The 25963-nt window shown below is 43.1% G+C and overlaps 1 protein-coding gene across 1 annotated transcript in view; it reads left to right on the forward strand.

Annotated features, from left to right (window-relative positions):
* The window catches only part of LOC147700923 (C-type lectin domain family 2 member E-like), an 88774-nt gene that overhangs the window by 22489 nt on the left and 40322 nt on the right, over positions 1 to 25963 (forward strand). The gene's annotated exons all lie outside the window — the stretch shown is intronic.

Consider the following 25963-nt stretch of genomic DNA (forward strand, 5'->3'; position numbering starts at 1 on the left):
GCACTATTGCGATATGATAGTTGCCATCCGCGAGCCCTGAGGGACAACTTACCTTTTGGTCAGTTCCTCAGGGTTCAGAGAAATTGCTCCAACAAGGAATCTTTTGAGACCCACTCGAAGAATCTGGAGGCCCAACTGAAAGAGAAAAACTATCCCAAGAAAATCATCCGCCAGTCCAAAAAGAGGGCGTCCAACAACAACAGGGAGGCCCTACTGGAAATCCTCCCGCCTAAAGAAAAGACCGATCGCATTGTTTTCGTAAACACCTTCAACAGTCGATCGAACCAGATGCAAAAGATCATAAAAAAACACTGGTCTATCCTGAAAACCGGAGGTGATGACATCGCCTTGCCCATTTTTGCCTACAAGAGAGGACCAAATCTAAAAGACCAGCTAGTCCACACACGCCCACACAACAAGGAAGTGAGGCAAGTGGGTACCCTATGGGACTTACCACCTGTGGTCGGACACCATCCGTGTGGGACTTGTACTGTCTGTCCCCAGACCTGCAAGTCCACCGAGGTCGACATAGGCACCAACCGCCCATGGACACAGAACAAATTCACGAACTGCAACAGCAGTAATCTTATCTACTTGATAACGTGTCCATGTCCATTACGATACGTTGGCATGACGACCAGGAGAATACGGACGCGCATCCAAGAACACAAAAGTACAGTGCGCTGTCGGAAACAAGCCACTCGCCTAACAGCACATTTTTTGGAGAAGGGTCATGGTCCTGAGGACTTCTGCTGGACTGTCTTAGAACAACCGCATATTCCTGACTCATGTGCAGATGTCAGTCGTTTCCTGTTTAAAATTGAACAAAAATGGGTGTACCGCCTGAATAGCGACAAGGAGGGCCTCAACGAGCCAATACCCTGGATGTCCCTCTGATTGGTGCTTTGAATAGTTTTTTCTTACCACTCGAAAACATCTAAACGAGTGTAGTTGCTAGCTGCCTATCGAACTATTATCTCTACCTCCACAACACCAATGTGTATTAGTAACACACATGAGAGGGGCTTGCTCCTAACCATACAGACACATTTTGCCTTAGTTAGGTAGTGTACCCCCCTGCGCCAATTTTTCGAACTATGCACCTTGTTCGAACTCTGGTTTTCAAATTACTATCAAGCGCAACTGCGCTTTGAACTACAAATCCCAGAATTCTTTGCACCACGTGACCGCACCTGGTCACGTGACGCCCTGGGAGCAAAATACGAGTTTACAAAGAAGCTCTGCGATTCATCGCCGGTGCCCCCCCAAGCAGTACTGAGGACTGCCCGGAGACACCGACGGAAAGGTAAGCGTGCCATCGCGCTCCTCGCTGCGCTTACTGACAAGCCTGCTAATACTCGCATGGAGAAGTTACCGCTCCTAATGGGCTCTCCGCTTTTCTGAGACAAAAGGCTTTGCGCTTATCGCGGCGCTTACTGACAAGCCTGCTAATACTCATACGGAGAAGTTACCGCTCCTAATGGGCTCTCCGCTTTTTTGAGACAAAAGGTGTTGCATATTACATGGCAGTAGCAGAGACGACACCCATCTACCAGTATCCAATCACGGCATTTATCATAGTGCTAACTCGTCCCTGAGTTTCATCGTTAAGCCACGCAGCTCTTGTTTAACCCAACGCATTGGTTACTGTATAATTTGACAGACCTTCCATGCGCTAACATCTGGTACCTGCCTTCCCTGAGCTTGCTATATCACGGCGGGGTGTCTACAATTTAACCATCAAATGATGCATTGGAGGTTCACACTACCTCCTGTCTCCAAGTAAACTCTATTTTATTTCCTTTTTCTTAATGAAACCGCGCTGTAAATGTTTTATGATTATCTTTAGAGCGGTGCTCCTTTGACCTGCGCTGCAGCCAGGTGGGGTGAAGCCTCTCAACCAACATACATGGGTGAGTGTTTACTAGAGACTGTGTCCTTGTATGAGTGAACATATTGCAATCACAGTATGTTTTGAAATAGGAACTACTTGAGTAATTATTCATGCTCATTTGTTTCTTTGTTTATTTGTTTGTTTGTCTTTCGTTTTGGATCCAATGCCACTATGCATTAACAGTATACGGTTGAGTACGCCTGGACATCCAGGTGATATTTTTTCATTATTTTTCATCATTATTCACAAAGCAGTAGTGCATTTCCAACAAGGTCCTGAAGAATGCATTAGAAACTCTTTTCTTTGTAATGCAGAAACATGTCGACCACTATAATGTGCGGTTATTATTTAAAACCCGCACCCACACCTGCCTTTTAATCTTAGGGATTGGGAGATATTAATAAATTTCTTTTTTCTACCCAGTTCACCTAATTTTACTATTACCCCTCACTTTTCACTCTAACCACCATACACTGCTTTTTCATTAGCCACTTACATTCTTTTCTGTACTTCCCGCATACCACATTCCGGTCACGGTAACAACTTACTGGCCGTTCTGTCTCCTGGGTAAGGAGAACCCAAATGATGACAATGAGGGCGGTACAGTGTGGCTTCTGATGGGAACTATTTTTCTCCATATACTCTTGAGCCTTGATTAGGCCTGTAGTTACCAACTTTCTCTCACTGGTGTTATTTTGCGTAGTCTTGGTATAGTGATCCGATTTGTCTGACTCACTTACTTGTTCTCAGACCCCCAGGTATTAATTGTTGTTGTATATTGTGTTCGGGGCACATATCTGGGCCGGTCGGTAAACTTGCCCTTAGACCCTTCTCAATTGTTTGTTGGATGTGGGATCAGAATCCAGTCCCCTGCATTCACGCTGTGGCAAGCAATGTCTTGTTGCCTTCAAAGACCTGATTCACCTAGCGAGAGATACATTTAAGGTACATGTGCTTGTCTTATTGCTCTACCCATGATGACTTTATGGAGCAATCGGCATGTCTTCCTGTTTGGAGTACTTCTCATATTGATCAACACCAAGTGAAGTGTTTTAGGCCATTTCAAGCCTGTTAAGGCACAGACTTTCGCCATCTTGTCTCCACCACAATAGAGGACTGTAGTCAGTAACTGTAGCAAACTGTAGCAAAACCGTTGGTTGGTCTAAAAAACTGTACAAATTATCTTTAGCATTTTATTCTTAAAATGATTGCCCCGATCAGACTTACTTTAAGTTGGGAGGCCAAATTGTGGTACTACGTCCCTCAAAAGCAATTTGGCTACTGTGAGGCAATCTGCTGTCCAAATGGGAAATGCTTTGACCCATTTAGAGAACAAACAGACCAGACCATACCAAGATATATTTAAGGCCAAGTAGTCCTCAATAAAATCTGCTTGCAATCTAGTAAATTTGCCAATGCAATTCATAACAATAGTTCACCTTCATTTTTCAAATGGCAAACTTAATACCTCCTGTATTCTCCAAGTACTTCTTGAAAATCCTGATTAAACTATCGCTTCCTGCAAGAATTTGATTATGCAAATATTTACATATAGGCTGTAACATTGAATCAGGCAGAATATACTTCTGATCTTTATTCACATGTAAATCCTGATAAATATTTTTATAACTCAATTTCAACCATTTTAATTGTTCATTATCAGGAGCATCTTCCTGCTATTCTCTCAATTGAGTCAAAGAAGTCGGCAATAAATCCATGAAATACCAATTTGCATTGTTTGAACGCTGTGTAACATCTTAATTTACAAATGTTTCATTTTCTTTTTCCTGAATGTATGTCCCGTCTTGCTAGGTACAATAGATTGTCACTAGGAAAGCATACTTGTTTCCTAATGCGACCAAATCCTTGCCAGACTTACAGACTTAACACTTCACCACTGCCACTTCTTTTGGTTTTTGAACTACAGCCTACAGAGCTAAGTGCACTTACTATTCTTGATTGGATCACTTTAAGAGATTATGAACCCTCTTCGTGGCTAGAGCTAACCATATTCATGCACAGCATTAAATATGGACTGGCTATTTGTATGAATAGTCACACTCAAATTCTGACAGGCAGCATGCCCTCCCGGGAGCAATTTATTCGGCTACTTGTGCTGAAGTCACATTTGGCAAGAAGGATGCCTTCAATGTCTCTGAAACATTGTGTAAGTAGCTTTCATTTCTCCATATGGATCTTTCCGACAGGAACCATCAATAAACAATGTCAAGACTATTGTTTATTCCCCATGTGTACAGTTTTTTCTGGCATATCTGCTGAAACTTGATTAACAACCTGTTTATTACTAATTCCTACAACTTGGACCTCTTTTCCTGAAAGGTTCAGGTTCGAAACTTCCACAGAACAAACTGAGGAAAAGTAGGCCCCCCCGAATCAATCAGAAATGAACTAGAAGGCCATTGGGCTGTCTGTCTATATATGGGCCATTTTGATGGACCTCCAAGACTGCTCGAAGTAAGCAATCTTCTTCCCCTGTTTATCATCATCACTGTGAAGTGGTACCCATCAATTCATCAGTGATGATCATGGCATTCTGTGGACAACTCAAATTGTATGGCATTTTATTTCTCATGTTTTGTTGCATTGTGGGGCTGAAGGTAATCTCATCTGAAACATTTTCAGATTTTGCATAGCCTGTCAAATATATTCTGCACATTTGACTTTGCATTCTTCCTTTGCACCACTTGTGGCATCTTATTCTGGATTCTATCTCCTTTCCCTCTTCCAATGACTGATCCACCCACACAAATAACAAGCTGTAGTCCTTATCAACATTTCAATGCGTCCATCTATTTTATCGCCTTGCACCATGTGATTCATTCCATTTATTCAATTTACCCCAAAATTTGTGTTTGAACCCATCTAGCCCTTTTCAGTGTGCTTTGATTGAGCAGTCATCAGTTTCTTCTTTTTTTACTCAAGATACTCACTACAGTTCTTTGCTAATTTTAAAATGTCATCAATGCCCGTCATTGACCAACACAATTCACTTTGCTGAATGTGATTGCTAAGCCCTGATCTTGAACCATGTACAAATGCTGAAATGAAACCCCTAATATCATATTTCTATGAATTGTTTACTCTTTTATGCTTTTTGAATGTCTGCGCCCACATTTTTCCATTAACTGGCTACCGCCTTCTGCCGCCCGCACGCAGTCCTAACTGGCCATAATACTCTGTAGATTCAGGTGTTTTTAATGTACGCTACACCCTGACAGGTCTTGTTCATGCGAGCTGTTCCTCCTCTTCCACCTGACTAGGTACCCTGATTAATTTGGGATTCTGAAGCTTGCTGACTTTCGGATTTGTTTCCCAGCTCACCAGTTCCTTTGATCCACTCGGACAGTAGATGGTACAATCCATTTTCTGAGTAACTCACGTGCTCTGTAGTTGTAAACCGTTTTCTCCACAGCCACACCCATACGTTAGGACTGGCTGACATTCACCCTATTTATTCAGGTGTTTTCTCAGTCCTCCCGTGTCATGAGCCTCCGCTGCCATGTCTGTCCCCAACATTGATTTGTGAGGAGCCTTTACCTCCCCACTCACGGTAATTATACATGCACACCCTTCCCTGGTGACGTTCTTAATCTCCCACCACAGTCGTCAGGGATTCGACACACCTCCTTTCTCTCCTTAGATGCCCCGTAACCCCACTCCACCCACTCACTGTCCTGAGTAAGACCCCAACTGTAAGGCTCTCGAGGAGGCCTATGTCTTCAATGGGGTCGAAACATTGACAACTGTCCAATGCCAGTCTTTCCTATTATATGTTACATGGCATACCAGTACAGATATTATGTAATTCTATTCTTATGTTGTTTTTTATTAATGTCCTTTGTCACATCATTAATGTGTGCTTGCATTACATGTGATTTGCACTATTTTCCATCGCACCACTTCACCAGAATCACAGCCTTTCCCACCCCTACCCCGTCTCCTGGGCACTGCAATATTGCCAGTTATTTATCTAATGTTTAATGGGTTTTTTTCCGTTTGAATAACCTGTGATCAGTGTCAGTGTGATTAAATAACACTGTACCTTAAACTTAAATTTTGTTTTGATCTGTTTGTCTTGAGTATCTGTTTTAACTATTTGTCTTGACCGCTAACACTTTTGATGTTATATTTACTGGGACCACCCCTTTATATACTGTTTTGAATGTATGTATCAACCTCTCATAATGGCAATGCATTGACTCTTTGGGCTCCTATGTTCTCAAAATCTTTTCCCAATTGATATCACATTCTGGAATTTGTTTCTTCAAATGCTCATTTACTGCCTTATATTTCTCAGGCATGGCTGGTAATGGTGCATTATTAGAACCCAGTCTAGGTGGTTCCTGTCACCCACCTTACACTCTAACCACAAATCCCCGGGGACAATAATTCCAAACAATGAATTCAAATTAATTTACATCATTGGAGAGAGACGCGTTAATTTAAGGACCTCACCATGCCATTTTGCTGGGCCTTCTACCTGTTGTGCCTCACTGCTTCTTTGATCAAATATCACATCTCATCAGCATTATATGTCAGTAATCTGTTCATATCTATATTACCCTGAAGCAATTCTCCAAATGTTAACTTTAGAATCCCAACACAAATTTCCTTTGGTGGTGCAGCATGCTCTATGCCACTTGTGTTAGGCTTTTCCTTTGTGACGATCCACTCAGTACAATTCCAGTTGGAGCTTGCAATGCTACTGTGTCCCCATCTCCACCAATCCCAACAGCAGCATGGGTCGGAGCTACCTGTTTGGCTTTGTACAGAGAAGGTCTTGAAATCAGTAACTCACTAAAGAATTTGTCATCCTCATCCTCGGACTCCTTCGTCTTTCTTCTCTTTTGATTTGTCTGTCTTATCCTGTCCTGTTTTTGTAACTATTTACTATTTCCCATTTTGTTCAATCTCCATGCCTTCTCTTCACTGTCTAGTTTGGCCTCTAGCCATCCCCTGAAATAATTCTCACTAAATCTCTTTTTTCTCTCTATCTTTGACTGTCTTCATGCAATCCCATTTATTTAGAGCTACGAACTGTGTGGTTCTAGGCAATGGACTCACTGGACTCAAAACGTCATTCTTTTCAAAATGGAAAGTACCCTTCATAGGAACTTCTCATTGTGTGCCATATGTTTGTTCCAGTCAGCAATCCAGTAGACGTATAATAGCCAACCATTTCCATTATTTCAAATGTTGGGATCATCTTCTTTGGCATTATCTGACCTTCTGTAAGCTTCTCTTTCTGAGGTTGAAGTTTTGTAAATTGAGTACTCCAGTCGTGTTTATACTTACCTAAACTCAAATCAGCCTAAAAAATTAAAGCAAAACAATAAACATAGCAAATAATACCCAATCCCACAGCGGCTGTGTGGAAGGTCAACTTTGTCACAGCACAACCATCCCGACTAACAACTAAGCGGAGCACTGCAAGTAGGGATGAATAACCAGTACCTGTGCGGCTCCCCAGCTGAACAGCCAATCACAGCTTCCTATTGATCCTTTAACGAAGCAGCTAGACTGTGCTTTGAAAAGGTTATTCTTATCCCACTGCCAGTTTCACAGATAAAAATGGGTAACTCTTAAAGGGACACCTTTAAGTGTCGGGTCACTTCTAATTCCTTGCTGACCTGTGAGAGCTTACACTTTGCACTTGATCTCTCCCCTACCACCACTTTTTCTGGTGTTCTACTCTATCGACCACCAGGCTCCCTCAACAATTTTATCACTCAAATTACTGATCTCACCGCTAACGCAGCCGTGACCTCATCTAACCTCACTCTGCTTGGGGATTTTAATATCCATTCAGATGACCCCCGGGATACGGCAGCTAATAACTTGCGGGCCAACATGCAAGCGTTAGACCTCTGCCAGAGAGGCTATCAGGCGACCCATAAGAAGGGACATCTTCTCGATCACATATACAGTAATATCAACCTTAATGTAGAGTCCCCTGTTCCTCTGCCTTGGACCGATCATTTTTTTATACCGTTCACCTGGCTTTCTAACTCTTGTCCCCCTCCTGAAGCCTCTATAAAGTACATGGGCAGGAAATGGTCCTCACTTCCCCTCACCGATTGGACAACGGCCCTTACTCAAGACCCCCCGAGAAAGGCCTTGAACCCTGCCTCAGCTTCTAGCAACTTTGATCACTGGATCTCCAGCACTTTAGACCAAGTTCTTCCCAAACGCCCTTGTAATCTCATCAGAAGACCTAAAGTTGCACCCTGGTACACTCCTGCTCTGAGGTTATTAAAGCTTGACTGCCGCAAACTAGAGAGAGCGTGGAGGAAGGACCATTCTCAGTCTAGGAAAGACGAATACAGGTCCGCAATGAGGCTCTATAAATCAGAGATTAAAATGGCGCAAACCTCCTTCTATGAAGGTAAAATTAGTGCTGCAGCAAATGCGCCTAGAGAAATCTTTAGGATAGCTAAGTCCCTCATTTCAGCTCCGGCTGAGCGTCCTTCTGTTGAAGGGGCACAAGACCGCTGTAATGAGCTAGCTGCTTATTTTTCCAAGAAAATCTCGACCATATATTCATCTTTTAGTAATCCTACAGTCAATACTCCCTCCGTCCCTCCTAGGCCAGCTGACTCCTCGGCTCCCTGCAAACTGGACACAATTTCGCTTCTTGATGCCGCCAGCCTGGATATATTAATCTCCAAAGTTTCTTCTGGCTCCCCCAATGACCCGGCACCACCCCGGATCCTTGTCAAAGCACTGGACGTTATTCGTCCTGTGATCCTGGAAGCTTTAAACACCTCCATTGTGTCCAGGTCGGTCCCACTCGCTTGGAAGTGTGCCATGGTGAGGGCGCTTCTCAAGAAACCCTCCCTGGACCAGAACAACCTGTCCAACTACCGCCCCATTTCGTTGCTTCCCTGGTTGAGTATACTGCTGGAGAGGCACACCAACAATATCTTAACAGACTATCTGGAGTCCAACTGTCTGTTGCGTGCCTCCCAGACAGGTTTTCGCCCTCAACATGGCACAGAAACTGCCAAGTTGGCGGTCACAGAGGAAGCAAGAACGACTTTGGATCGGGGAGGAAAGGTGGCCATTATCCTGTTAGACCTTAGTGCCTCGTTCGACAGGGTGAACCATGCCACGCTAGTATACCGACTGGCGGGCATGGGCGTGTTGGGCGCGGCTCTGGACTGGCTCACCTCCTTTTTGAGTGAGCGCTTTTTCCGGGTCTTTGAGGGTGAGACAGTCTCTCCTAAACATCCTCTCAGGTGTGGGGTCCCCCAGGGCTCCTCCCTGAGCCCGACCCTCTTTAACGCCTACATGGAACCTCTGGACAGGATAGTCCATCCCATTGGTGTGCGTATAGTCACCTACGCGGATGATACGCAGCTGGTGGTCTCGTTAGACCACGCAGATGGATCATCCAACACCTTAGGCCCCTGTCTAGAGGCTGTTGCCAGTTGGATGCAAGCCTCCTGTCTCAAGCTTAACGGGGAGAAGACAGACATCATTCTCCTTGGAAATCCCTCCCCGTCTGCTCTTGCACCCGTCTGGCCACCATGTCTTGGCGCTCCTCCTGCGCCCAAGTCCCAGATAAAGAGCCTCGGGATCTGGCTTGACACTGCCCTTGATTTCTCTGTCCAGGCTACTAAGACTGCTGCCACTTGCTTCGGACTAATGAGGATGCTCCGGCGGGTGCTCCCTTTGCTCCCTTTCCAGGCGAGGAGGATCATGGTCCAGGCCCTCATTCTCTCTCGCCTGGATTACGGGAACGCTCTCTACCTGGGAGCACCGGCTTCGGTCCTTCAGAGGCTCCAGGTCACACAAAACAGTGCGGCCCGCCTATTGTTCAATCTGTCCCATCGGCAGTCGGCAAGGAAGGCTCTGAAGGACCTTCATTGGCTCCCAATGGCTGCCAGAGTGCAGTTCAAAGCTCTGTGCATCATGCACAAATCCTTCCACCGTGTAGGCCCAGCGATTCTGCACCCTCTAGTTACGCCTTATGTTCCAACACGCCCCCTTCGGTCTGGTACCCTGCAGCTGGCCACCTCCTCTAAAATTAACAAAGCCCGTTGGGGTGGCCGCTCTTTTTCCCATTCGGCGACCAGACTCTGGAATGCCCTCCCCTTTGCCATCCGGGGTAACAGCAACCTCTTCTCGTTCAGAAAGGCCCTAAAAACGCATTTGTTTGCTAAATCTCTCTGATCTGCCCCGAGCCTGCGCTAAAACCATTTTATCTTCAAGCGCTGCGAGGCCCCAGGGCGGTTAAGCGCTATACAAATGCAATTTTTCATTTCATTTCATTTCACTCTTCTTTAAAACCTATCCCATGACTAGAGCCTCTATATAGGCCCTCCTTCCTGCCATCACTCACGGTGAGGGCAGCCAATGATCCAAGGGGACTGACGTACTGACATATACTGGATGCTTTGATGGGCGGGAACAAAATGAGAAGGATACTATAACAGACCAATGATTGAAGAAGGCTGAATGAAAAGGCCCTCTGTGTATGTATATGTAAATATTTGAAAGGATTTGTAGTGTAGTTCCTAGTTTCCCACTAGGCCCTGCGCATTGGAATAACATAAACAGTAGTATCGACGTGGAACTGCGGATATTCCAGGCCTCCACTGACTATGCTAAACTTAATTGGGTTGTGTTACCAACTAGCTCAGAGGTCACTGGAAACTTTCTTCTCTGCATAGGAAGTGATCAGCTTCCCTGGCACAGACAAGAAGGGATTCAGTTTTCCAACAACCGTGCAACATGACAACTTTGCTCCTCAGATCAAGAGTCGATCTCTAGGGTCGTGTGAAACAATAGACACAGATTTCACTCAGTCAGTCTAGTGCAGTTTACTTTCACAGTATGTAGAGAATAGAGAGACGGGCGTTTATCAATAAAGGGTTAACATTTATTGAACAGTCTTTCTTCTCATACAAGAGAAATGTATTGCCACAATTGCAATAACTGTTATTATAAAAAGTACGTACAGTAAGATAAGTATTGCGAAATAGAACTGTAAAAGCATTGATATGGTTTCTTAGCCATACAATGGTTTAAAAGTACTAAAACATATATACAGTCATATATACATTAGGCTAACATACTCAACTGGTGCTTCTAACTAAGCCTACCCCAGTGTGCCTGACCTAAGCCTAACACGTGAGAAGGGGGAGTAAGTAAGTAGCTTAAGTTAAGTTGGTTTTGCCAAGGTTTGTTTCAAGAATTCTCGTCTAAGGGTTTAGTCAACACCATACCTCTGAATAGAATGATGGAGGATTGGTATCTCCTTCAGGGTCTCTCTCTCGATATCCCAGTCACCTGCGAGGGTAAACTGGAAGCGCCGGGACTGGATTTCTCTGCACGAGAAAGGCAGCGGCTTCTCTCAGCGCGTCGAGGAAGGAGGGGTGATAGCGTCCGCGGGCAGCTGGGCTGGATGTCTTCGCAGAGGACGGCTGCACGGCTCCTCAAGCGTACTGAACCACAGTTTGCGCTGTAGCGGCGATAATGGTAATCAGTAGCTTCACCACCACAGGATAGCAAGCTGCAGCGACAGAGTGCTAGTTGTTACCAACACGGGGTCATGCAGGCAGCTGGCATCAGCAACAGGCAACGAACTCACAGCTCGTATTTCTCTCATTGCTTAAGGCAACGTTGGTAATATTTATACCTGACAGGTGCCGGGTTTGACGCAAGTTTGCTGGACATAAGACGTCAATTAAAGATGTCACTAGGAAGTGACAGCTATCAGTTGCTCATTAGAGTTCTATTACTAATCAAAACATAGCAAGCGGGGATTTCCAGGTTTGCTAAGTTTTTATCTTGTTGAAGAACTCGGAGTGTTATCTAGGAATATCAGATAGTGACTGCTGCTCTGTCATTGCACTAATTGGTCGCAAAGGAAGTAGCAGAGAGTCATGCTGGAATGTGGCTCTGTTCGTGTGAGGCCAGAGATGACTTTACAGAAAATCGCACTTGAACGGTTATGCCAATATAGGGAATAAATGGATTTATAGCCGAATAGGGGCATAAGGTCACAGTATCGATCAGGAACCTAGATAAACACATAACACCCACTCCACGTATACATGTCCATCAAAATTACTAAAACTAAGCAATTAGATGCATGTGTAACATTGTGTAACATAGCCCACCCCAAAATACATAAATGCATTCAAAATAGGCGTACTTGTAATACATGGAATTTAGGTACTGTACGTTTTTTAAAAGCATATTAATCATTCAAAAATTATTGCATATGAAATCAATGAACGATTATGCATAAAGAATTACACATGAAGTATCTCTGACAGAAGAAATGCGAGATAAATCATCACATAAAAATGCATTGTAATAACATGTGTGCTAGAGGCTGGCGTAATGTTGTTATGTCTCTAGATGTGTCTAGGAATAGAAGTGTGAAGCTTCTGTTCTCTAAGAATAGTTTTTACGTTAAGCAAAGAATTGTTTGTGCCAAAAGGGGTCAATATTAAAAAATTGTCCAATTCAAAGAAAATAGATTCCAAAGCTCCTGGCAGTTTTTGTTGATCAAAACTGAAGGCCGAATTCAGAGTTCATGGGAACGCTGTGTGTCGGAAAGCTTCTCAAAAGTTATTGTTTCTCTATGGGTGAGAACATCGTATCAGACAGGCTCGCAAAGAATTGGTCTACAAAATCAGGTGATAGTTCAACCAAATTAGATAGCGCTGTAACTTGGCAGGTGTGAGAATGATTGCTGTCATCGAAGGCAGGACCAGCAATGCTCACAGAACGTTGTACCTGGATGATGTTGCTTTTGTCACTCGCTCCACTGTTACCACTTGGCTGTAGTACAGGAGTCTCCACGAATGCCGTCATCAGGATTGGTAGCCGCTGGGGACAACACAATGCGTGAGCCGTTATTGGACTTAGCAAAGTATCGACGTCCATTGGTACTGCTGATGGAAGTGAAAGACAGATGTCCAACACGCATTCATCGCCGCAAAGCATACACCGTAGCACAGGTAAAATGCAATTTTGCCATATCGGTCTGAATGAAAGGAACCAGGTCATGTTTAGATCTCTCAGCCTGGCCAATCCGAGGACGTCAGTTATCCTGTCCCTGTAGCGCATTGCTAGGATTGTCTCTTCCATTCCCATGGGAGCTATGTCTGAGCCGAGGCTTGCCATAACGTAGCAGGATGGTCAAAAATAGAATCCCTGCGATGAGTCCCAAAAATAGCGGAATGCCGCCAAAGATGGAGTGCACAAAATTAGGAAAAATTCCCAAGATTGCCTGGAAGGGTGTTAGCAGTCCCGTAAAGACTGTCTTAAATATGCCTGGGATGCTTGTTGCACTAGACATGTTAAGGAGTTGGCTAAACATTTCTACGAAATGCACGGGGCAATTTGTTGATAAAAGGTCATGGACCTCAGTAGCCGTCCTTGCGACTAGAAGATCATACGTCTCTTTAGATGACGTTATAGGCACTGTTGTCTGTAAAAGCACAGATTTCATTTTGCTTAATGTATCAATTCGTATAGAATAGAGATTCAGACGAGGCCAGAGGGGAGTCACTATGTCTGGAGGCCCGCTCGGGAACAATGCTTGCATACAGCATTTGACCATGGACGTTACTTGTACTAGATAACTTTTCCCTGGCGCGAGGCCACAGCACCTGTGATCCGTTCTAAGAATGTAACTCCTGTTTGCGAGTTGCATAAAGAAGGGCTCTATCTGAGTTGCAGGTGTGACTAGCTGGTGGCATGAAAGGTTGTTTGAATTTCCATCGCATGCTCCGTGTAAATTAATACCCTGACACAAAAGTATACCGCTTAGTGAGTGTTTACAGTTATCACCACTAAGAAATACATTTTTGTCGCTGTCACTATAGCAAGAATGAGTGTATGGTAATTTCCATTCGGATTTAATATATCCCTTACCCAATTGTTCATACTGGCCAGCAGGTATGTACTCAAGGCATTTATGAAATCGGAAAGTTGTTATCGGAATTGTGATAATTCCGTGTATTATCCATTCAATGACAGGACTCTCTGACATTGTCAATGGTAATCTCTCGAGTTTCTCGATGCTCAAGATTGTATAGTCTGCTCCTTTCTGTGCCAAACTGATCTGTTTATCAGTAAGGTTAAAAATGGAAAATAATGACGTTGTGTTGATTAAACGCCAAGGCACATAGCCTGAACGAAGGTTTTGCAGCGTCCAGCCTAGTTCTATAATAGAGCGTAATTGAGACTGGCCATGTTGTAACATTCGCAAATTTCTGTCTATCACATCAAAGGCAGAGGATACAATATTGTCCAAAGAATATATTCTGGAAGACAGAGTCATTAACCCATTGTCTACCACAGAAAGTGATTTCTCCAAATTAATACGATCAATTTCTCGTATTTTTTCAGCAGTTTCAATTTGTTTTACTTTCCAAGCCTCGTTGTAAGCAGCATAGATACTGGTCGCTATGAAACGCTTCTGACGCTGTTTGCGTGGTCCAAGAATGAAATCGCGCAAATCAGCACCATCTTTTAATAAAGACAAGTGTTGCTTAATTTCAGCCAGTGTTGATGTAGTTAGCCATTCTAGGCAGAGTTTCCCTACTCTGTATGTTGTTATTATCCCTGGATGTTGTCTCTGGGAATATCTTGAGTCTAATCTGGTCATTTTAAAACCCTGAATTCTATTCAGGAACCTATCTTGACAGCTATTTGTGTCTGTAGGCCAGATTAACCATTTTTTCCAATCAGGATGTGTTCTGTTGAAATGTAAAATGTGTGACACGTCTAATTCAATATCTGCGGTTGTATTCTCAGGTATTGGCTTTGGTATAGACGGTGTTTTAAGGTCTTTGTTCTTAGCTAGGCCAAGACAAGATGTTTGGTGTACTGTGTCATTTAAAAATAACATCTGTTCTGGTATCATGCAGGATCTAAACAGTGCTTCTATGCCTTGCACCTGCCAATCTTTTGTACCCCAAATTGTTTTCGTTTCAATATTATTTTTCCAATAATCAAAACCAAATGTCATCATTTTGTCATAAAATGCTTCTGAATATATCAATTTAGAATTTGTCAGCATTGTTTTCATTCCTGTTTTATCTAACAGTTTATAATAAAATGTTTCTGCATCACTGGTGTTAAACCCTCAGAAGTATTTGAATTTCTCAAAAAATGCTTTAGAACTGCTTTTAGGTGGTGTAGCACAATGTTCCCATTGATTATACATAAAAACATTTCTAGGCTGTGCAGATTTATGCAAGTAATGATCCCCATAGTGGGTGTAACAGAATAACTGCTCATAACTAGATGAACCTTGTAAATAATCATGATCTGTGAATCTAGCTGACATTACTAAATCAGACATCATGTCATTAATACTGTTAAAGTCCCAATCATCAGAGAATGTACTAGGTGTCACAAAGTCACTTAAGGAAACCTTTAGTTGATGAGGATACTTCAGGATTTCGACCGGACCATAGATCTCATAGTCTGTTTTCTCCCATACTACCCCACCAGGTATTGGAATTGCTGTGACATTTACTGTTGACAGTTCTCTTTTCTTCACGTGGGATGATCTGTGTGGTTTCAGGACTAGGTTGATGTTCTGACTTGCTGGGTCCATTGTAATATATTTTCCTTCAATGAATTTTCCCAAACACAGTACCATGATGAGCCAAAGCAGGAGGAAAAATACACCTAGACCGAACCAGAACTCTAGCCAAGGGGAATTTAGGTAGATTTCCTTCAGTTGATGAAAGAGTTCCGTTGCTTTTTCTTTAAAAGACTTTTTTGTTTCTGGCATCACTTCGGGGTCATTTAAATCTTCAGAGAAGTTGTCGAAGTTGATGAAATAACCAGAGGCAGTTCTGTCAATTGATGGGATTGTTCTTTCAATCTGTCTCTCGGTAGCACTTTCTGATGCCACATTATTGTAGACTGGTGTTGTTTCTTGACGAACTGTTTCAATCTGTGTTTCAAGAGGCACGAGTTCCATGGCATTATTGCATAGTCCTTCATTGTGCACTGCAGGCTGATCGAATGTGATTAGTCTTTCAGTTTGAACCTATTGGATTGTTGCAAGTTTGGGTATTCTGTTGTTTCTTGGGAGTCCACTGGGCCTACTGTTGATTATAGGCCACATGCTTGTGGTTTTACCAGATCGATAGACACGACTCTGTTCTCCTTTTTACCAGCAAGGGGCGGTAGCACAACTGATCTTGTTCCGGTGACTGCTAAGACAGGTACTGCTTTTCTGTAAGAAGGCCCAAATTCCTTCTTAACCGCGATCTTTTCTCTGACTAGATCCCCAATCTTTGGAATCCAGACAGGCCTTGCTGGGGCTGTTGCGGGTGGTGCCTCGTCAGTGGTACTTGGCTGTTGCTTTAACTTTATGTTGCTTAATGATTTTCTTGTTTCATTCAGTTCCTGTAAAACAGCCAAACGGTCTTTTACTTCAAACTGCTTTGTTTCTTCTTGTACCACTGACATTTGACTATCGAGGTCCTGAACGTTCATTCTAATTCCGAACAATAGTTCGTATGGGCTGAAACCTTTTAGAGAATTTCTTGGCATGTTGTTAAGACTAGTCTGGACACTTATTAAATGTTTGACCCACCCAGCGCCTGAACCTAATACCTTCGCTGTTATAGATTGCTTTATGCCCCGGTTTTTTCTTTCTATCACACTATTCCCTCCCGGGGTATGACTGACAAGAATACCACAACCCAATTCCCATGCTGGCCATGGCCTCCTTATAGGCTCGAGAGCTGAAAGCAGGACCCTGGTCAGAATGGAACGTGGTAATTGCGTATATGCCGGTATGGACTTGCTAATCTTTTATAACAGTTCTAGGCGTCAGCCGAGTGCTGGAGGACTCATTATTTAAGTGCTGTTTGTCTTAATGGTGTACACTGGGACGCGCTTCTCTTCTTTGATTGCGCAGATAGACCGCCTTATGCTGTCTAGAAGGGATCCTGAAACTACACTGGCCTGTTCATTACTGCGATCTCTGTTGCAGTTTTCACAATTTTGAGCAAAACATTGAATATCTATACTCATTCCTGGCCACCAGTACTCTGATTGTAATTCTTTCAGAGAGGCTTTGATTGTTTGGTGTTTCAGACCCAACCCCATGTGTGCTTCCAGTAGGAGGAAGCCCCTCCTGCTCCTGTTTGGAATTACTCTGTCCCCCACTCCAGGGATTCGAGCAAAAGGAACGGAGTTTGCATCGATTATGTATGCATAATTGAGTGGATAGTTTACGGGTAGTGCTGCACAGTCGCCTTTTACGGTCGTTCTTACTGCCAGCATGGTTTCCCCGTCTATGTATTTATCTGTACGCTTTTTTGTGGCTACGGAAGCCGGGTTAGTTGCTTCCGCGGTGGCTGTATTAGCCAATGAATTCCCTGCAACGTGAACGCCATCACGTTGAAGACTCTGTGCGTGAATCACGTGAGTCTTTTGTAGTTCTTTACTTAAAAGAGCTACCTCGTTCCAGAGCAATTTATGCTTTATTGTGGCACCTGTGTCATCTTTGTAGTCGTTTTCGATCCAAGTCTGCAGCTTATTGTTGTAAGAGTTGACGCAAAAATGAGAATCGCACACTATAAGTGTGGGGAATTCGCGTTCTGCATTTTCGAGCGCCATCTTTAAAGATCTGATTTCAGTTCTCTGAACCGAACAGTTTCTTACAGATTCAGTTTTTGTTACTTTCGGTCTGAATTTACCGCACAGCCAACGACCTTTAATAATCGCACATGCTGCATTGTAGGATTTGCTCTCTACATTAAAATGCTGTACAAAGCTATCTGTATAGATTATACAGGCGTATTGTGGGAGAGGCAGGATTTCGATTGGCAGAGGATATTCTTCTTCATATTCTAAATCATTCAGTTCTGTGTATTGCGGGGCGAAATAGTATTTCACATCTTCCGCTCCTAGAGAATCTATGCACTGTATCCATTTTGGATCCAGTGACACTGTAGGCAGGTTTACTGGGCTGAATAGCGCTTCAAAGGCGGATTCCGCTGTGAGGATGTTAATCCTTTTGCCGTGTGCTAGTTCTCTTTCATTTGCTAATGCGATTTGCACTGCGTTCACAGTTCTTTCTGTGTGACTGAATGTTTTTTCTGCTTGTGTGTACAAGTGAGATTTAATTGAAATTGGTACCTTTTCTCCCTCATTAGAGGTTAGGTACGTGAATCCGCATCTTCCTGGGATGACTCGGATTACAAGATCACGTGTGTTGTCACGTGTATCTAATTTTGTTTTTGCTAACATGTCTGTTTGCAGTGATCTCAAAATTTCTGTGTGTTTTTGAGTCCAATTGATTTGTTTTAAATCAGGTTTTATTAGTTCGTAGAGAGGTTTAACCCTCTCTGCGTAATTTAGAATGTAAGTTCTTCCGAAATTCAGAAAACCTAGTATTGATTGTAAATTCTTCAGCGTTTTTGGAGCTTGGAGTACAGCGCACTTCTCTAAGAAGTTGTCCGCTAGGCTTTTCCCTTCACTTGATAATTCGTACCCTAAAAATAGTACTGTCAGATGGGCAATTCGGGACTTTTTAAAGTTGAATTTGTAACCCTCTGCTGCGAACCCAAGTATAATGGTGTTCACTCATTTCAAGTGAGTATCCAAGTCGTCGTCTGTGAGATAAATATCATCTACGTAAGATAATGCTTCATCATCATAGATTTGTAGTAACTCTGTTACCCTAGCTGAGAATAGTCCTGGGCTGTTCTTGAACCCCTGTGGGAGTCGACAGAATTTTTTCTGCGACCCAAATGCGGAGAAAGCGGTCAAGTATCTGCTTTCTGGTGCAATGTTTTGACAAAAGAAACCATTAGAAATGTCTAATGTCGTTTTATATTTTTTCCTAACTATGTTATTCATTAGGGCTGCACTATGCGAGTTTTGTACTGCAAAAGCTTTGCAACATGTATTAAGATGTCTGTAGTCCAAAACTAGACGATATGAATTGTCTGGCTTGGAGACAGGAAACAAAGGATTGTTCATTTGAGAGGTGCATGTTTCAATCACCCCCTGATACTCAAGTTGATCTAAGATCTCCCTGACCTGTTTTTTAGCTTCTTGCTTTATGGGATACTGCCGCTGGGCAGTTGGTTCACTTTTTAGCTGGATTTTGTGAGGCGGTGAGTCCTCATCCCATCCTACATGATTTTTATACAATGCAGGTGCCTGGGCTACTGCCCATTTCCTTGCATATGTATATTTTTTGTGAATCGGAATGTGATTCGAGAAGGCAGGCATAATTACTTCTTCGCCACGAGGGCACTCCCTGACAAACTCCGGGGGCCAATCTTTTTCAGCTAACAGAATATCATAGCCTTTTGAGAGCTTATCCCAAAATAGACCCTTAATTTTCCTAGTCTTATCACCCTCTACACGCAATGTTATTTCGTATATTTTATGGGGCTCGCTAAGTCTGGCGTCGGCAGTTTCAACCTGAATGTATTCATTCGTGTCCACTGTCTCCAGATGACTCATCAAGTTCTTGCGCGCTATACTGATCTCTGCTGCACTGTCCAAAATTGTCAATGCCCACTCCCCGTTTTTCAACTGTGTCCTCAGTATTCTCGGCATGGTTGATTACTCTAATACTGGCTACCTTCTTTTTCTGAAATTGAGATTTCTTATTTTGAGCAGGTTCCTTGTCTTTGGACTTGGTGTGCTCTCCTGGGTCTGACCGTCCTCTTCTTTCCGAATTCTGTGGAAAAGATCGAGAGGGACGTGTATCAATACTTTGATATCTATCAGGTTTTTTTATATTATCCCTATTTCTAAGGTTATATCTTTTCTCAGAGGGCTCCCTCTGGGGAGACTGGCGTTCTCGAGTCGGAGTTCTTTCCCTCCGTCGAGGAGACCTTCCTCTGGACTGGAAAACTTTTTCCTTGGGAGTGGATTGTTTATTTCCATCCCAGCTCTTTTTAGGAGTGTTTGAATTATTTTTAATAAATAATTTTTCAGGATTTTCGAGCAGTTGGGGCTTTACTGGTTTCCCACCCAAGCTGTCTCTACCTAATTCTTCATAGCATTTTTCTATGATTTTTGCAAGCTCAACAGGATCTTTTATATCTGTTTCCTTCAACTTCTGGCGGATCGCCACAGATGCCGCTTCTCCCTTTACGTTGGCTAATAATATAGCCGTGACCTGCTTGAAGTCTTTCAGTAATTTCATACCTAGATTTAAAGCGGGCTCTGGACCGAATTCATTTTGATTCTGTTTTAGCACGTCTGGTATTACCGCCATAGACGGAACACCGTGTGTTTTTGTGTAAATGGAAGCAAAGACTGTACCCCAAGTGTCACAGTCCTCCACGTGTGGTGCGATTCCCATAGGAAGGCAGATGGTCAAGATTCTGTGTTTCTCAATAGGGGTAGTATCAGGAAATACTGCCTCTATTTGAGTGATTTTCTGGGCTAACCAGAAAGGAATTTGTTCCCGTTTTACGGGTGTTTTACCAAGACATGACTGTATGTTCTGTGGTGTAATTTTATTTGTGTTACCCTGATGAGGGGTCAGCTGTGGTGTATTAACAGCTGGCTGGACTGTTGCAGTCCGTATTACATATTGGACTAATTGCCTATGTATTTTTATTAATGTGTTTAGCTGTGCTAACAGCTCTTCTCTAGACATTTTTACAATGTCAGGATGTGGTGTGTAGCTGGCTAGAACCGGCCACGTGGCTCCTGGTCTACCTAGAGGACCGAGCCTAGTTATGTGATTATTGTGTTTTAGGGCGCCATTAAACCAGAGCAGGTGCTCTTGAAATTTAAGTGGAATTTCAACCTCCTCGAAAGGGGCGTACTCATCCGGAGGTTCCTCTATTTTGTAATAGTGAAACTCTTGTGTTATAGCGTTTACCGCTGGAAAGTTTATCCATGAATAGAATACCTCTGTCTGCCGATACTCGTGAGCCTCTATCACGAAAATTACTGTACCACCTTGAGGTGTCAGTCCGTGTTCTATAAGTTTTAAAGTTATAGATCTTCTTAGCTGGACTGGGATGATAATAGCATCCGGGTCTGCCTGTAGGAGACTCGTGTCTTCCTCTATTAGTATGGAAGCCAGTCTGACTGCTTCCTCATTGTCTGACATTTTAAAAATGCAGTTTTTGCAGAGTAGGTCTCCAAGGAGACAAAGATTAGGTGCACAATATTTTGGAACACTGTATCCTTCAACGTTGAATAAACCGGAGCTTTACATAGGAATCTCTTCCTACTAAGGTCGGGCGGATTTTAACCTTTCACCCACTCCAGACGTCTATTGGAGTTTTTACGGGCGAAAGGGGTGTGAAATATGCACGACTGAGTTACTCTACAAGTCTTGCGTTAGTTTATCGCCTTACCAAAACGTTGGGCGCCATGTAGTGTAGTTCCTAGTTTCCCACTAGGCCCTGCGCATTGGAATAACATAAACAGTAGTATCGACGTGGAACTGCGGATATTCCAGGCCTCCACTGACTATGCTAAACTTAATTGGGTTGTGTTACCAACTAGCTCAGAGGTCACTGGAAACTTTCTTCTCTGCATAGGAAGTGATCAGCTTCCCTGGCACAGACAAGAAGGGATTCAGTTTTCCAACAACCGTGCAACATGACAACTTTGCTCCTCAGATCAAGAGTCGATCTCTAGGGTCGTGTGAAACAATAGACACAGATTTCACTCAGTCAGTCTAGTGCAGTTTACTTTCACAGTATGTAGAGAATAGAGAGACGGGCGTTTATCAATAAAGGGTTAACATTTATTGAACAGTCTTTCTTCTCATACAAGAGAAATGTATTGCCACAATTGCAATAACTGTTATTATAAAAAGTACGTACAGTAAGATAAGTATTGCGAAATAGAACTGTAAAAGCATTGATATGGTTTCTTAGCCATACAATGGTTTAAAAGTACTAAAACATATATACAGTCATATATACATTAGGCTAACATACTCAACTGGTGCTTCTAACTAAGCCTACCCCAGTGTGCCTGACCTAAGCCTAACACGTGAGAAGGGGGAGTAAGTAAGTAGCTTAAGTTAAGTTGGTTTTGCCAAGGTTTGTTTCAAGAATTCTCGTCTAAGGGTTTAGTCAACACCATACCTCTGAATAGAATGATGGAGGATTGGTATCTCCTTCAGGGTCTCTCTCTCGATATCCCAGTCACCTGCGAGGGTAAACTGGAAGCGCCGGGACTGGATTTCTCTGCACGAGAAAGGCAGCGGCTTCTCTCAGCGCGTCGAGGAAGGAGGGGTGATAGCGTCCGCGGGCAGCTGGGCTGGATGTCTTCGCAGAGGACGGCTGCACGGCTCCTCAAGCGTACTGAACCACAGTTCGCGCTGTAGCGGCGATAATGGTAATCAGTAGCTTCACCACCACAGGATAGCAAGCTGCAGCGACAGAGTGCTAGTTGTTACCAACACGGGGTCATGCAGGCAGCTGGCATCAGCAACAGGCAACGAACTCACAGCTCGTATTTCTCTCATTGCTTAAGGCAACGTTGGTAATATTTATACCTGACAGGTGCCGGGTTTGACGCAAGTTTGCTGGACATAAGACGTCAATTAAAGATGTCACTAGGAAGTGACAGTTATCAGTTGCTCATTAGAGTTCTAATACTAATCAAAACATAGCAAGCGGGGATTTCCAGGTTTGCTAAGTTTTTATCTTGTTGAAGAACTCGGAGTGTTATCTAGGAATATCAGATAGTGACTGCTGCTCTGTCATTGCACTAATTGGTCGCAAAGGAAGTAGCAGAGAGTCATGCTGGAATGTGGCTCTGTTCGTGTGAGGCCAGAGATGACTTTACAGAAAATCGCACTTGAACGGTTATGCCAATATAGGGAATAAATGGATTTATAGCCGAATAGGGGCATAAGGTCACAGTATCGATCAGGAACCTAGATAAACACATAACAGATTTAATTGAGGGAAAAAGGCCTGGTTTTCGTCTGACCTAATAAATAGCCCAGCATACGTACCAAAGGCAGACAAAGTGTGAACAGTGTCCTGATTTACAGCAGAAATTATTCAACCATTCACAGCAAACATATGGGTAAGGCAGCCATTAATAGCGAGTTCCACCTAACTTTTGCTAACATTGAACTTTCTGTATATGTTTCCATTGAAATGTTTTTTTCCAACTTAGGTCTCCCCAACATACACATATGTTTCTTCAGTACCAAGATTTCACTTCTATAAAGACTGACTTCTGCACTCTTGGGCTGTCATTCGTAACTAGGCTTTTGGTGCAAACTGTTCTCTCTGCACATTGGAGCCTAAGAAATTAGGGGGCATATTATCAAGGGGGTTTATCTCCGCTTTTTTGGCTTTAAAAGCCAAGAAAGCGGAGATAAAATTATCTCCCTATTACCTAGCTGTCGCTAACGCCAGTTAGCGACAGCTAGTAGGAGATAGCGACCATCTTGGGCCCCACTTTGCATGTCAGTGATATTTATCACTAATGATATGCAAAGTGGGCGTGCCAACATGTTAGCGACTGAAAACAGTCGCTAACATCGCTATCTCCTATTACCAACTTTTGGAGATATTCTTGCTAAGCGCGAATATCTCCAAAAGCTAACACCTGCCCTGAGCAGTTCTTAGCCATGTTATCCAATGGGAGGTGGATAACATGGGTAAGAGCATTAGCTCGCTAATGCATGAATATCGCGGACTTTTCAGCGATATTCATGCATTGCGGCGATTTTTATCGCATTTGCGATAAACCTTGGTAATACCAAGGTTTATTTGCGGTAAAAATCGCTGCAGCGCAGCGGTAAATTTTTGTCTCTAACCAAGCAATAGCGATAATTATCGCTATTGCTTGGTAATATGCCCCTAGATTTCAAGCGACAGCATTCTAGTGTGGCTGAGTCTGCTTCTCCTGTTCGTGAACCTAACAAAATGACTCCCAGTGCAACAATGGTTTTACCTGATCTAGCCTTGCAGTAAGCAATGTAACAGATAAAGCAATTACCTCCACCTTACAGCCTGGGCAAAGCGGTCCTCTCAATCAACCTAAGCAGGTACCTCATGCAGACCTTAACATCCAAAATGAAGAACAGGAGGTCAGAGCTCGAACTGTTCAGGGGATTGATTTGCAAGCGGTCATACAACAAATTTGAGAAAATCTTGGCTCCCCTACAAGTGATTCTGGATGTGACAAAGATGTTTTTCTACAATATCAGAGGAAAGAACCTGAACAATCTCCTTTGCATTTCATGATAAGAAAAATTTGACATAGAATAGAAAGAAGAAAAGTCAAATTTCTCACGATTCCTGTCTAAGAGATACAACTTACAACCTTTCATGGATGACTTTCCACTTATTGTAGAGATTGATACTCTTAATGTGAGACTAGCTTCTCGAGGATCAATCATTCTCAATGATGCACACCCATCAGATCCTATTGATATTAAGGTTGAGGTTGCACTCAGAAGTCCTTTTGCATCTTCTAATTTAAAAAAAGTTTTAACACTCATGCATCCTATGTGGTCAGACTCTCCTCGCAGACTTTCAGATACTACCAACCCCTACAACAGAGTGTAGATCAACTCTTCTCTTGTTACAAACAGAACAGCAAGTCAGATTCCTTTCTGGCAAATTTTTTTGACTCTTTGGGAGCAGCAGCCGCTGCTTCAGCTTCATGTATTGCAGCTGGAAGACACATCTAGATGCGCCCTTGAAAGGTAGACAGCTTGCAGATATATTTCCTAATGCACATTCTTTCTCTGGAGCCGAATTCTTCCGATAGCATTCAGAAGAAATGGTGAAGAAGTCCCCAGAGGATCGTCAACTTCTATACATCCTGACTTTAGAGAAAGAGGCTATGGTATTCACAGAATGCACTTACTACTTTTGGCATTCACAGAATGAACTTACTACTTTTGGTATTCTAAGACAGACTTAAGACAAAATCCTAACTTCGGTGAATACCAAAATTAGTAAATTCATTCTGTGAATGCCAAAAGTAGTAAGTGCATTCTGTGAATACCAAAATAGTAGTAAGTTTAGGATTGAGTCTTAAATTCATTCTGTGAATCGGACTCCTACATTCCACATACAACTTTCAGAATGGTTATCTTGCAAATAACAATTTGCTTTCTTCACCCAGGTGACTGTTTAATTTCTTAGGTTCGAAATGACATAAGGTTGCATGTTCCAGTGCACCCATTGATTCATCATGCAATTCACCTAGTCCTGTTTTATTTAAAGCCTAATCCGAAGGACCAGGTAGTTTGTGTCTGGTGTGATAACTAGGTCACTTGTGTGTACATCAACCGACGATTCACTCATTTAGTAATATTTGTTTCCTGACAGAACAGAATCTATATCATTGAATTCAATCTATCTTCTGTGAAGCGAGACTGGGCCAGGAGATTATCTGGATGTCAATGATGCCTTGTCCCTCTCTCTTCATGGAGATGCAGAATAGATATTTTCTTTGCCTCTGCATTGAATGCTGTCCTTCATATGTTCTATAGCCCATCACAGACAGCTTGAGGGATCAATGCACTGCCATTCCAGTGGCTCAAACCCTTCATCATGCACTTCCACTCTTCCCTTTGATCCCTGAGTCCTAGGGAAAGATCATGAAGAAAAGGCCTACATCCTTCTAGGACCCCTTTGTAGGCATTAGCACCTGATCCAATCCAACAACCCACCACTCTTCTGTGGAATCTCTCAGAATCATCTTTCGTCTCAAAGCTCCAGCACTCGCTCTAAGACCTCGGGTCTTCGCCTGGGGGCCTAGCACTTAGCGGATTGTTTACCAGAAATTGCCTCATTTATCCAGAAGACGCATTAGAATTTTTTAAATGGTACTAGAATAACAATCTTCTGGCCATTTTCTCTCCACACAGCTAAAGTCTTAGATTTTCTGCAAGTTGTTTTTTTTTTGGTTTTGGATGGGCCTCGCAGTTTCCATGCTGAGGATTCGCCCTTAGGTCCCTTACCAGTACTTGCCCTCTAATTCCTGAATGCCATGTCTGCCATCAGGCCCTAAAGTTCCTGTCCATCCAAAGGGATCGTCACTTTTTGCAGTTTTATATAGTGCAATCTTGACCCAATGGTA

This window comes from Lissotriton vulgaris, chromosome 7, assembly GCF_964263255.1.
Source record: "Lissotriton vulgaris chromosome 7, aLisVul1.2, whole genome shotgun sequence".
Lineage (NCBI taxonomy): Eukaryota > Metazoa > Chordata > Amphibia > Caudata > Salamandridae > Lissotriton > Lissotriton vulgaris.